The following is a 14,215-nucleotide window of genomic DNA, read 5'->3' on the forward strand; positions in this document are numbered from 1 at the left end:
GTAAAACGGACGTATCTTTTGCATACCAACTCGGATTTGGACGTTCTTGGACTTTTTGGAAAGCTCACGACGAGGCGCATCAGGAAATATCCAGGGCAACGCCCTGTACGACCCTCAAATTCGGCCTCTAAGGTGGACTTTTCGAGCTCCAAAGTTTCTGCACCCGTTTTACGGCACCGGGGCAGCGCAGTATATCTCAGTTTTCTCCACCGTCCGACCTCCGTTTCGAGTGATCTTGCACTTGTTGGAAAGCTTGTTTTGATACGCTTCTAACCCATATTTTCTCATATTTTTCTGAGTTTTCCTTACTACAGCCTTTAATATTCTCCTACAGACCGACGTGCAGCTTTCCGGTCTTAACTTCTTTTGCGTGAGTTTCTGGGGATAAAAAAAAAAGAAAAGAATAAGAAGCCAAACAGAAGGCCACAAAAAGAAAAGAAAAAAAGAGAGAAAAAATATTCCCCAGAGATTTACTTGTTTTACCTTTCATTTGATCTTTCCTTTCTACCTTTTTCAGTATCTAGGCTTAGTTAATTTCTGTAATTCGTTCTTGTCGACTCCAGCAACTAGGACTAGCATTTTTGAGCATATTTTCAACTTTGCATTGCTGATTTGATTATTCGCTTTTCCTTGCTACTCACATAAGCCTCCAAGCTCCACAGATTCTACACCTAGGTTGGTTTGCCTCGAGGCATCGATACACTAATCTTCGGAGGGCTTGTTCTCGCCGCTGGCCATCACCTTCCTGTTTGCGGGGTAAGAACGAGTAAGAACTTGATTAAAAGTTGAGTGGAGTGATCTTTGGAACCCCACATCCTAGTAGTGCATAGGGACTTTTCCTTGTGATTTGTTTCTTGTTTTCTCCTAACGATGGCAGGTTCTGACGATGATTTACAAGGCCACTCTCCACGCACAAAGGGCATTATTTCACATTTTGATCGCAAGCTTAGGCTCCGTAACGAGGAGCTGGATGAGGACGTTCGGGTTGCGAATGAGAGACTTGGAACCTTGGAGAGCGTGCACATTGAAACAAATACCAAGCTAACATCTTTACAGAATTCTGTTGCTACCATTAGTACTTCTCTGGCAGAAATCACGACGCAACTGGCGGCAATTGCTGCAACGACCATCGCTACACCGGGAGGAAACAATACACACAACCAGCGGACCGCTAATAAGGGTACCTTCGCAAGCGAGGTTGAGGAGAACGACGACGACTACTCCGCGGATACGAAACACGACGGGGCCGTAAACCATCACAACGACCGTGATCATCGCCGAACTCGTTTCAACCGCCGAGGTATGGGACCGACACGACCTCACAGAGAGGAACATGACTCGCTGCATTCTATTAAACTTAAGGTTCCTCCTTTTGATGGAAAATATGACCCTGATGCTTACCTTACATGGGAATTAGAATTGAGTCAAAAATTTACTTGCCATGATTTTCCTGCTAATAAGAGGGTTAGGGCTGCTACTAGTGAGTTTACTGATTTTGCTTCTGTTTGGTGGCATGAGTATTGTATTGCACATCCTAACGCTATACCACCAACATGAGATGATTTGAAAAGAATTATGCGCGCTAGATATGTTCCTTCATACTATTCACGTGACTTGTTAAAGAAACTACAACAATTAAGGCAAGGTAGTAATTCTGTCCAAGATTATTATCAAGAAATGCAAAAGAACATGTTACGTTGTGGTTTAGTTGAGAATGAGGAAGCTGCTATGGCTAGATTCTTTGGTGGTTTAAATCGTGAAATTGCTGACATTGTTGATTATAAGGAGTATAATTCTATCAATCGATTGTTTCACATTGCTTGCAAAGCTGAAAGGGAAGTGCAGGGACGACACGCGAACGCGCGGACTAACTTTTCTGCAGGTCGTACTTCCTCATGGGCAGCACGCAGCCCCGCTGCCCCTTCCACACGCCCAGCTGCACCCCCTACACGTCCGGCTGTTCCGACTACTTCCACCAACAAGCAAAGTACCTCTACACCTACATCCGCAAAGGTTGGACCAGCAGCAACAAGAAATACACCCGCTGCCTCTGCACAAAGTTCAGCAGCGTCCGTTGCTTCCACCGGACGGACCGGAGATAACCAATGTCGTAGGTGCAAAGGATACGGGCATTTTCAGCGGGACTGTCCAACCAAACGCGTTATGATCATACGTGAAGACGGAGTATATGATTCAGCCAGTGATTTTGACGAAGCTACCTATGCTCTCATTGTCGAGGAAGAGCAAGAAGACCCCGCTGCCCACCATGACGAGGAGTTAATGGGAGCTGAAGCCGCTGATCAGTACTTGAGTTTGATTGCACAACGCACCTTGAGCGTCCAAATGAGCCACGCCGAACAAAATCAGCGGCATAACTTGTTCCAAACAAAAGGGGTCATCAAGGAACGCGCTGTTCGTATCATCATAGATGGGGGAAGTTGCAATAATTTGGCCAGCACGGAGATGGTGGAAAAACTTGTTCTTACCACCAGGCCGCACCCCCACCCTTACTACATTCAATGGTTTAACAACAGCGGTAAGCTCAAGGTAACTAGAACAGTCCGTGCACACTTTACTATTGGTACATATTCTGATTTTGTGGATTGTGATGTGGTACCTATGCAAGCATGTTCTATGTTACTCGGTCGTCCATGGCAATATGATACAGATTCTGTTCATCATGGTAGAACTAATCATTATTCTTTTATGCATGCTGGTAAGAAAATTGGTTTGAAACCTATGACTCCTGAACAAATTGTGAAAGATGATCTTGTTAGATCTAGTAGAGCAAAGAGCAAAGAGAAGGATAAGAGTGAGAACCATAATGTCGCTAAAGAATTTAAGCACCAAGCGTCTACTAGCAAATCTGAACCGAAACATGTTAATGAAATTAAATTGAAAGGTGCATGCTTGCTTGCAAGTAAATCCGATATTTCTGAGTTAGATACGAATAATTCTGTTTGCTATGCATTCATTTGCAAAGAGGCTTTGTTTTCATTTGAGGATATGCCTCCCTCTTTGCCCCCTGCTGTTACTCACGTTTTGCAGGAGTATTCCGACATCTTTCCACAAGACGTACCACCAGGATTACCACCTATTCGAGGGATTGAACATCAAATTGATTTAATTCCTGGTGCTTCGCTGCCCAACCGTGCGCCCTACCGTACCAATCCAGAGGAGACGAAGGAGATTCAACGACAAGTTCAAGAATTGCTCGACAAAGGTTATATTCGTGAATCCCTTAGTCCTTGTGCTGTTCCTGTAATTTTGGTACCAAAGAAAGATGGTTCTTGGCGTATGTGTGTAGATTGTAGAGCTATTAATAACATTACTATTCGCTATCGTCACCCAATTCCTAGACTTGATGATATGTTAGATGAATTAAGTGGCTCTACCGTGTTCTCTAAAGTTGATTTACGTAGTGGTTACCACCAAATTCGAATGAAATTAGGCGATGAATGGAAAACAGCATTTAAAACTAAGTTTGGACTATATGAGTGGTTAGTCATGCCTTTCGGTCTTACTAACGCACCTAGCACTTTCATGCGGTTAATGAACGAAGTTTTACGTGCTTTCATAGGACGATTTGTGGTGGTTTATTTTGATGATATATTGATTTACAGCAGCTCTTTAGAAGACCACTTGAATCATTTACGTGCTGTTTTTGATGCTTTGAGAGATGCACGTTTGTTTGGTAACCTTGAGAAGTGCACCTTTTGCACCGATCGAGTTTCGTTTCTTGGCTATGTTGTCACTCCACAGGGCATAGAAGTTGATAAGGCCAAGATCGACGCAATTCAAAGCTGGCCAACTCCAACAACGGTCACCCAAGTGAGGAGCTTTCTTGGACTCGCTGGGTTTTATCGCCGCTTTGTAAAGGATTTCAGCACCCTTGCTGCACCGCTTAATGAACTCACAAAGAAGGACGTTCCATATGTATGGGGCGCTGCACAAGAAGAAGCTTTTCTCATATTGAAAGATAAGTTGACACATGCTCCTTTACTCCAACTTCCTGATTTTAATAAGACTTTTGAGTTGGAGTGTGATGCTAGTGGAATCGGTTTAGGAGGTGTGTTGTTACAAGACGGAAAACCTGTTGCATACTTTAGTGAAAAATTGAGTGGGCCTAGTCTGAATTATTCTACTTATGATAAGGAATTATATGCTCTCGTTCGGACTTTAGAAACATGGCAACATTATTTATGGCCCAAAGAATTTGTTATACATTCTGATCATGAATCTTTGAAGCATATTCGTAGTCAAGCAAAGCTGAACCGTCGTCATGCTAAATGGGTTGAATTTATTGAGTCTTTTCCGTATGTTATTAAACATAAGAAGGGTAAAGATAATGTTATTGCTGATGCGTTATCACGTCGTTATACCTTGTTATCTCAGCTTGATTTTCGGATATTTGGATTGGAGACTATAAAAGAACAATACGAACATGATGCAGATTTTAAGGATGTTTTGCAGCATTGTAAAGAGGGCAGAACATGGAACAAGTTCGTCATTAATGATGGATTTGTGTTCCGTGCTAACAAGCTCTGCATCCCAGATAGCTCCGTTCGTCTTTTGTTGTTACAGGAGGCACATGGAGGAGGGTTGATGGGTCACTTCGGTGTGAAAAAGACCGAAGATGTGCTCGCTGATCATTTCTTTTGGCCTCGGATGAGACGGGATGTTGAGAGATTTATCGCTCGTTGCACTACATGTCAAAAAGCTAAGTCACGACTCAATCCTCATGGTTTATATATGCCTCTCCCTGTTCCTAATGTTCCTTGGGAAGATATATCAATGGATTTTGTTTTGGGATTGCCTCGAACTAAGAAGGGGAGGGATAGCATATTTGTTGTTGTTGATAGATTTTCTAAGATGGCACATTTTATACCTTGTCATAAGAGCGATGATGCTACAAATGTTGCTGATTTATTCTTTCGTGAAATTGTTCGCTTGCATGGTGTGCCCAATACTATAGTTTCAGATCGTGACACAAAATTTCTTAGCCACTTTTGGAGATGTTTATGGGCTAAGTTGGGGACTAAACTGCTTTTTAGTACTACATGTCATCCCCAAACAGATGGACAAACTGAAGTTGTTAATAGAACATTATCTACTATGCTTAGGGCTGTTTTAAAGAAGAACTTGAAAATGTGGGAAGAATGTTTACCTCATATTGAATTTGCTTATAATCGTTCACTGCATTCAACCACAAAATTGTGCCCTTTTGAAATTGTTTATGGTTTTATGCCTCGTGCACCAATTGATTTGTTACCTTTGCCAACTTCTGAAAAAGTTAACTTTGATGCTAAGGAACGTGCTGAACTTATAATAAAAATGCATGAGACGACTAAAGAGAACATTGAGCGCATGAATTCTAAGTATAAACTTGCGGGAGATAGGGGCAGAAAACAAATTGTGTTTGAACCTGGAGATCTTGTTTGGTTGCATTTGCGCAAAGATCGTTTCCCTGATTTGCGCAAGTCTAAGTTAATGCCACGAGCTGATGGTCCCTTTAAGGTGTTAGCAAAAATTACTGATAATGCATATAAACTTGAGCTACCTGCAGATTTTGGGGTTAGTCCCACGTTTAATATGAGGACATCCCAACTAATGATACAACCACAGCCCCTACAGCACATACACCTCAAGTACCGGAGATACATGGACCAATTACTAGAGCTCGTGCACGACAACTAAATTATCAGGTACTTTCGTTCCTCGGTACTTCATTTAATATTAATGAGAACATGCTGCTGCCTAAGATGGGTTCTTTTATGTGTTTTAGGAATGAAAGACCTAGCTTGCACCTCAAGGATCAGCGTTGGACAGCAAACCATGGAGGTGGCAGCAAGGTGGCGGGAGCTAGCTCAAGTGATGATTTCAGAACATTGAAACCGCCATAACGAGAGATGAGAAGAAGGCCGCATCCTCTTCATCAATGGGATTTCGGCCAAGTGGAGGATTCTCCCTCCAATGGGTATCTATGGGCCAAAGATGAGGGTTATAACCTTGCTTTATTGGGCCTAAGGCCATGTAATAGGGTCCAGCCAATTTTTAGATGTTTTCGTTGTGTTTTAGGAGGATTCCTAGGCCGTTTCGGAGTCCCTCAAGGACCTGTCCGAAAACCACCTAGTTCCCCTCCTATTTATACCCCATGTGCCCCCCCCCATGGAGCCTTGGGGTTTTGATTAGATAAAGTTTAGCCTTTGCTACTTTCGTGTAATCGCGTGTGTCGGTTAGACCACCTGTTTTACCGTCATCAAGACTCCAACTATATTGAGTATTCAGATTCGTGAACCTTCATATCTCCTATTCGCAATTTCAGATTGCTTTTCATCTTGTTCTTGCTTGTTCTTCGATTGCTTGCAGGAACAAAGACTTTCGTGGTCAGGTTGATCGTGCCCCCGCGGGATCAATAACCTTCTGGAGTTGGTGTATCGATCGCTAAGGCGCTGCCTCCTAGGTTGTAGTCGGATCGTCAACGTCACCTCCTACCAAATCGATAATTAGGTATCTCATCGAAAGATCGGGACACCCTCGAGGCTATCACGTCAGGGTCCCCCCTCCCCCTCCCAAAGGCCCTCTAAACGGGCTTGGGGGACGTCGGCGTGGAAAAACCAACCCAGCCGGTCTCTTCAGAATGTTTTTTGCGCCAGCACGGTCCAAAATATTAGCCGGCACCCTCAGGCCGAACCCAGCCCATCGGGAGGTGAGCGGGGGCGCCGGCGGGCCCGCCTTGTCAGCGGCTATTAATTGCCCTCACCGGTTTCCCACCGGCTTCTCCTCGGCGCCCGGCGCAATTAATGGCGTTCACCGGGTCAAGGCCCACCGGTTGAAATGCCGCAACGCCCCCGCACCTTACCAACGCCAAATCTCGCCGCATTTCCACCCGCCAGTACGCATTCCGCCGCTATAAAAAGGGTCTGCCCCCGGCGGTGCACGGCATTCCTCTCACCGGCCCTCGCCCTCTCCTCTCCTTGCAACGGCCGCCGGCGATGAGACTGGCCGCGCCGGACACTCATGCTCGAGGAGGCTGAGACCCTCCATGAGCATGACTCTCCCCACGCCGTCGGTGCCCCTTGGCTGTGCCCGCACCGCCGCCATCAACGCCCACTGGTGGCACGGCCTGCCGGCGGAGGAGCGCGAGGACCCAGGGTGGAACCACGCCACTGGCTCCAACTGGGCGTCGTTCTTCGCCGACCGCCACGTCTCCGGCATGGCGCAGTACGAGGGCCAAGGCGAGCGCCCTCTGCCGGGTCGTTTCAACATCAACGGGCGGAGGAGGTTTTGGGCGGCGCGCCCATGGCGGCGCTGCTGGCTCACATCGCCGCTGCCGACCACCCCCATCTGCACACTCCGACGCCCGCAGTGCCTCCGGCCGGCCGCCACCGGTACCTGGCCGGACCCTCCTCCGGCTCCGGCTCGTCCTCCCGCAGCGCCTCCTCGGCGGCGTTGCGCATCAAGGACGAACCGGGATCGTTCTCCTCCCGCCGGGTGCCCTCGCTGCCTCGCGGCCACCTCCGATTGGTCCGGCCAAAGCCGGAGCCGGAGTGGGCGCCGGAGCAAGTGTACGAGGAATGCCGAGGAGTTCCCCGGACAGTTGTGGCGGCGGAGAGTGCCAGCAAGCGAGAGGCCAAGAAGGCAGCACGCCTCGACCTCGACATGGAGCCTGAGCGAGGCCACGAGGGAGGCGGCTGAGAAGATGGCCGAGAAGGCGGAGGGAAAGAAGCCGAAGACATAGGTGAAGGAGCGGCCCGTTTTTTTATATTTTAAAATTATGTAATGAAGACGTCCATGTTTATTTAAATTCAATTAAGTTTAGTTAAATTTCGTCGAATTTAGTTAAATTTTGCCTATTTTCATTTTTTTGGGGAGTTGGTATTGGGGCCGCGGCTGGGTCACGGCGGAACCCTAATTTTTTTTTGCGCCGGTGCCCCCCTAAACGGCTTTAAAAACGGCTGCGCTGTACACCAATTGGGGGGGGGGGGGGGCGCGGCTAGAGATGCTCTAACCCGTGCGTATTGCCAGCGAGGCATAATTTATTTATTTAGAACATCAAGATTGGTTTTCCTAGGAGCCCTCTCATGCATCCGTTTTACCGAGCCATCCAACATGTTAGGGTCATTTCTACCCATCGGATGTTAGTTTATAGCATCACACCAAGTTTTAATCGTTGATCCTCGTGTCTTACTAAATCTGATATAGTTATTATGAATAGGATGGAGTAATAAACTTCTGTTTTCATAAAAAAAGTTGAGTGATTGGGTATTTTTTTATATTTTGAGAGATGGTAAAATTAAACTACCCAAGAGTTGCACAGTGGTTCGACTATGTCAACCGTACAACAGTGTAGTCGGACGGCGGCCTGGATCTGCCGATCTTGAATTGAATTTCCATCCATTTTAGCGCAAGCTGTGACTATCGTCCTAGATAGCCAAACATAAAAAGGTTGCTACTCATGAAAGCAATCTTGACCATTTAAATGAACATGGACATTGGGGATGTACTTTTTCTGGTAACACGTTTTGTGGGTCTGCTTTCCTCACCGCGTCACTTCACACCAATTGACCAAATAACCGTCACATGAGTTCTTGTTCCGCAATACAATCTGGACGCTTCCTCGCGAAATGGGCCTATTGGACCAGGTTTGGGGGGTTATGTTCAGTTCCGTGCGAGAGAGGGAAAGAAATGTGTTATATGTTACTGAGCTATTTGCTACTTGATGACGGCGCCACTCCTCCCATAGAAACAAACAATAACAAATCATGAACTTTAGCAAAACTTTCAACACATATATGACTACTAGCAACGTTGTTAAATGATTCATGGTTTACATTAGTGTTAAATCATGATGTGGTATAGCCAGGAGTAGTATTTATTTTAGAAAATAATTATGAGTAGTAGAGTATATAGCTCATGCATGCATCATTGCGAATAATTGATTGTCTAGCTTGTACATATATACACTCTTAAAAATCGATGGCACCGATCTTACTACCTAAGAAGGAAGAAACAATAAATCATCGAATATAAGTTTTTTGGACGGGACTAGGGGGTGCCCGTGCACTTTTCCCCTAATAAGGATGCACAGCTTACATATGAAGAGTTTTAGTCCCCCCGGCCCTGCGCCCCGCGCGCGTTCCCCAGCAATGCCCCGCGCGGCCGCGCCCGTCGGCAACACAGAACATGCTAGCTCCAGAGCCCTTTTTAGATCGTAAAAAAGCAACATTTACGTCTTGAAGCGCCACAAATGCTTCCTGGGAAAAGCCACCAAAAGTTGCCGAAGCTGACTCCCCCAAACTCCAGCCTCCTTCTCTCGAAAAAAAAGCACATAACACAAAAGTTGCTGACGGGTTAATTACTCCGCACAGGGGATTTGCGGTGTTTCCCCAAAACAAATCCCTAGAAATAGACTAGAAAAATGATATCTACCCCAGACTAGAAAAGAGCACATGTGTTTAATCAGGTAGCACAAAGAGCACATGTGGGTTAGAGGTCACAAAACATACAAAATTGGACAAAATTTTGCATGTTTTCCAGAAAACTGGGCGTACTGCAGCTAGGCAGAAAAATGATCAGGCAAGCAACTTGTGTCTGCTTATGTCAGTTTTCATTTCCTCCGCTTGTTGCATGTAGCAACACAAGCAACACAAAAGGGACAGCATGTCAGGATCATGCACTGTGTTTGTCAAAACATACACACATGATTAAGAGCACACACCCACAGGAGACAACCCTTCAACAAAAGCTCTGCATTGTTGCATCCGCCGGGTCAATTGCCAACGGGCGTTTCTTGCTTTAACATGCATCAAAAAATTGCTTGCCCATCCCAAAATGATGCTTCACATTCACATTATGTGATGCTCTATTTCTTTCAACCTTAGTGCTGCAAAAAAGACAGAAGCAAGTGTCAAAATCAATTTAAGTGGCAAGTATCAACCTTAGTGTTATGCAGCTATGTCAAGCAAGTCTGCAAGTGTCCAGGAAATATTATGCTATTAGGAAAAGCAAAATACATCAGAAAAATGCAAATACTATGGGTGTTGTGCGCACATGTATTAGAAAACAAAAAAGAAACTAAATCGACTACTATGCATCTATATGGAGCAACTATATTGTGGGCAAATTTATTAGAAGAAAAAAGGGAAAATCAACTATATCAACCGTTATGCAGCTATGCCAAGTGACTATTTATAGCTATTAGGAAAATTAAATATATCAGAAAAAGGCATATACTATGGGTGATATGGCACATTGCCATTATTAGAAAAAAAAAGAGAAAAAAAGCAACTATATCGACTATCATGCATCTATGTCAAGTGACTATTATGCTATTAGTAAAAGCAAAAAAAAAAAACATCAGAAAATGCAAATATCGTGGGTGTTGTGAGCACATGTATCGGAAAACAAAGAAGCAACTAAGTAGACTATACTATGCATCTATATGAAGCATATATATATGGAAAAGGAAACTATATTGTTGGCACATTTATTAGAAGAAGGAAAAGAGAAAAGCAATTATATCAACCATTATGCAGCTATGTCTAGCAACTATTTATAGCTATTATTAGGAAAAACAAGTACATCGGAAAAATGCATGTACGATGGGTGTTATGGGCACATTGTCATTATTAGAGAACAGAAAAAAAAACTATATCGACTGCTATGCAACTATGTCAAGCAACTATTATGCTATTAGGAAAAGCAAAAAAACATCAGAAAAGGAAAATGCTATGGGTGTTGTGGGCACATGTATTCGAAAACAAAAGAGCAACTAAATCGTCTACTATGCATCCATATCAAGCAACTATATGCTAAAAAGCAGAAAAGGGGTAAATAGTGTTGCAACTTCTAATTCAAAATTTAGCTAGGGGACACAACTTTTACTAGAAAATAGTTGATTACTACATCAACTTGTGGAAAGTGTCTGTGTTATACCCAACGAAAATGAATGCTTGTTAACTTCCCCCGGGTTTACAACAACAGGCCGGAGTGAATCGAATCAGAGCCTAGAACCCAAAAACAAATCGCACAATCCCGGTGGAGGATTGGGATAGTTTAATTAGTGTACATTTGTATTAAAAAATTGCACTGCATCCCCTTTGGCAGAGCTATGTCAGTGAAGCAAAAGCTGAAGAATTCCTAAATCGAAGCTTGCCACAATCAGTCAAGCAAGAACTGTGAGGCACCCCCTTGGAGACAGTGGATTGCATCAGATTTACATGCAAAAAATGCACGACCAGGTAATTCAAACCTGGTAACAAAGTAAAATGCAAGATAATATAGCCCGTAATTTACATACATAAATCCATATTCATCAAAAACATAAGATCACTCATGCTACTTGCAATCAACTTAACTACTGTATCCACTAGTTTGCATGCAAACAACCCTAAGATGAGTAGCAACAAAATGGACAGCTCAATTCCCCCAATGACCAAATAAGTTGGATCTTTTTTATTTTGAAACAATGGGCTCCCCCATCGATTTCTTTTATAGAAACCACCACAAAGGTTCTTACGGCAAACTAAGTCTTTAAACTGAAGAGTAAAATCAAGTAAAACAGGGAAACAAAACTCCCAACATGTTGAGAGTATCTGCTACCGAGCAAAACTTGTAACAAAGCAAACAGCCAGCCAGCAGAAACAGGTTGCATCTAATTCTAGATAGAATTACATTGTTTGATTTGAGCATCGATCCTAGTTTAACTCTACTACTTTTGCAACCAAAATAAGGACAACACAAGGGCAGGCAAACAGCTCCCTGCAACCCCATCGCACGGTGGCAAAATCAGTGCACCGGGCCAACACCAACAACCAATAACTAAACCGCAGTTTAGCTCTACTTTGCAAGAACAAAAATTGACAGGGCCAGAGCGAAACCTCCACCCGCGCGGAAGGCCCCCCTAGTGCACAAAAACAGCCCACGAGAACCAAAATCTCAGATTCTCAGGGCAATCTCACAATCGAGCGCGTTCGAGGGATCAAAATACACGGCATCACGGGGCCTGGAGCTACAAATCAACATCGCATGCCTAGATACCGGCTTGAAGATGGAACTAACCGTAAAATCGATGTGGTCGATGCGCCAGTCGAGCTCGTTCTGCCCCGTGCCCCCGCAGTCGACGATCCACCTCTCGCGATCGATTTGCCGGTCGAACCCAGTTCCCTAGGCTCCCAGCACCACGCCATGCGACATCCAGGAACCAGAAGCCAACAATTAGGTACTATCGTACTAGAAAACAAGTCGCAAGTCGATAGTTCACCAACAAATAAATGAATTACCTAGGGAATTTACACCCATAAACACAAAGAGTCCTTGCCATGGAGCATTGCAGCAGATATAATTAGGGTGCTTTTGCATGCAAACTTGCATAGCATACCTCATGACAGAAGTAAAAATAGCAAGCTATTTTAGATACTATAGTTACTTATCACCCCATCAAATTAACCAGTCTGATGTGAAACAGTTAGCAAAACCTTGACCTGATCTGCATTTCGGCTCTAATTTTACAACAAAGCACAGCAGCAAATCGAATCATGGCGCGAATCTAGAGCCCCAAAAATCGACAGAAAATATTACGGGGTAGGATAGATCAGAGGGTTTGGGGGAGGATGTGAGAAGGAACTAACCGTAAAACTTGATGCAATAGTATATACTCGATGCGCTAACTGTGGTCAATTCATCGGCAGGGCGAAGCGGCCTGCCGCCCCGATTCAGAATGCGGAACCCCCTCCGTGAAGCGCTCACTACCTCGCCCGGCGACCCCACATCGAGAACCACCTAATCAACTCAAAACTCAGAAGCCTCGATTCAAAACGCAGAAGCCCCCACACCCGCCATCACCGATGGAGTTCGCAAACCCCATGGCGAATTCGATGGTGAACTCGACAGCTCCGCCCCGTCCGCTGCCTACCTCCGTCGCCCCCAAGGAGCCGCTCCGTGCTGGACCTCTCTCTCCATCATCGCTTCAGCCGCCGAAACCCCATCGCCTGACCGCCAGCAAATCGCACGCGAGAAGACTCGATGACGAGCGTGAGAGGAAATCGGGGAAGAATGGGGAAAGGGAAAGACAGCCAGGCGCTGATGAGGTCTATTGTATATACGTGGAAAGAGATGGGGAGCTGTCCTAACTCAATCAACGGTGCACCTCGCCCAGGGTGGATTGGACGGTGCAGAACTGTGTGCGCCCGAGGACCCCAAGAAGTGCATAAGCGCTTTGAGCATTTAGGAAGTTTTTTTATTTAGTATTAGCTCAATTTACTCGATTAACCAAGGAACATAACTGAATTCACCGAACTAAGTTTGGTTAATAACACTTAGCCACCCAAATTATGGGTTTATTCAGGTTTTGTTAATTTCGGTTTCTCTTCTGGCTAAATCGGTTTCGGTTTTTACTATCTTTTTACGCCGACACCTACTACTCATTCATGATGCTCACTCATGACAATCACTCCGCCGCCACCGCCGCCAGTGGCTCATGCGTCTAGATGGCAATGGGTACTGTTGTAATATAATAAAATTCTTACATGGGCCGGACCATAATGCTACGTGGCGACGACTAAGTCAACAAATCCTAAATACCGATCAAATTGCAAACAAGGCGTAGCCATGCCAACTAGGCGCCCGTCAAAGGAGTCAACAAGTCAAGCCTCTCATGTCATGGTCAAAGGAGAAGAGGAGCTTGAGTAGGGGCCAAGAAAAGTATAGGGATGAGTTTACCACTTTGCTCTCACTTTCTCTCTCTCTCAAGAGTAGCCATGGTCTTTTGTCATGGACCCTTAGCCTATAAATACCCCCCATGGGGGACATGTATCATACACATTCAATTGGAATAAGATAAAAGGGGAGAGAGCTAGAGCAACCTAAGGAGCCCGTTTTCGAGTGCTTGAGTCGAGCCTAGTCTCGACTCGACCTCGGGGACGCGACTTAGGAAATCTAATTTCGAGGTTCCGGACCGTCTAGTATGACCTCGACTCGAAATAGAGGGATCAGGTTAGAGTCTCGAGGGTATCTCAATCTCGCTACTTGGGAAGACAAGTTCGGCCCAAGTTCGAGGCGGCCCCTGGAGATCTCTCGCCATAGGTGATTTGGGAAGACGAGTTCAGCCCAAACACCCAGCTAACGACCCCCTCGAAGCCTCTCCTAACATAGGACTAAGTCGTGCCCGCAGGGGCGACTGAACCTATTCAAAAAATATCGACGTGTCAACTTG

At 45.1% G+C, this 14,215-nt stretch overlaps 1 long non-coding RNA gene across 1 annotated transcript; it reads right to left on the reverse strand.

The window, feature by feature from the left end:
- Positions 1 to 9,467: 9,467 nt before the first annotated feature.
- Positions 9,468 to 13,185, reverse strand: LOC100836545. The gene is made up of 2 exons (XR_730601.3): positions 12,064 to 13,185; positions 9,468 to 9,886 (listed from the first exon to the last, which is right to left on the reverse strand). It is a non-coding gene; the product is annotated as an uncharacterized LOC100836545 (long non-coding RNA).
- Positions 13,186 to 14,215: the final 1,030 nt, after the last annotated feature.

This window comes from Brachypodium distachyon, chromosome 2 (genome assembly GCF_000005505.3).
Source record: "Brachypodium distachyon strain Bd21 chromosome 2, Brachypodium_distachyon_v3.0, whole genome shotgun sequence".
Taxonomy (NCBI): Eukaryota; Viridiplantae; Streptophyta; class Magnoliopsida; order Poales; family Poaceae; genus Brachypodium; species Brachypodium distachyon.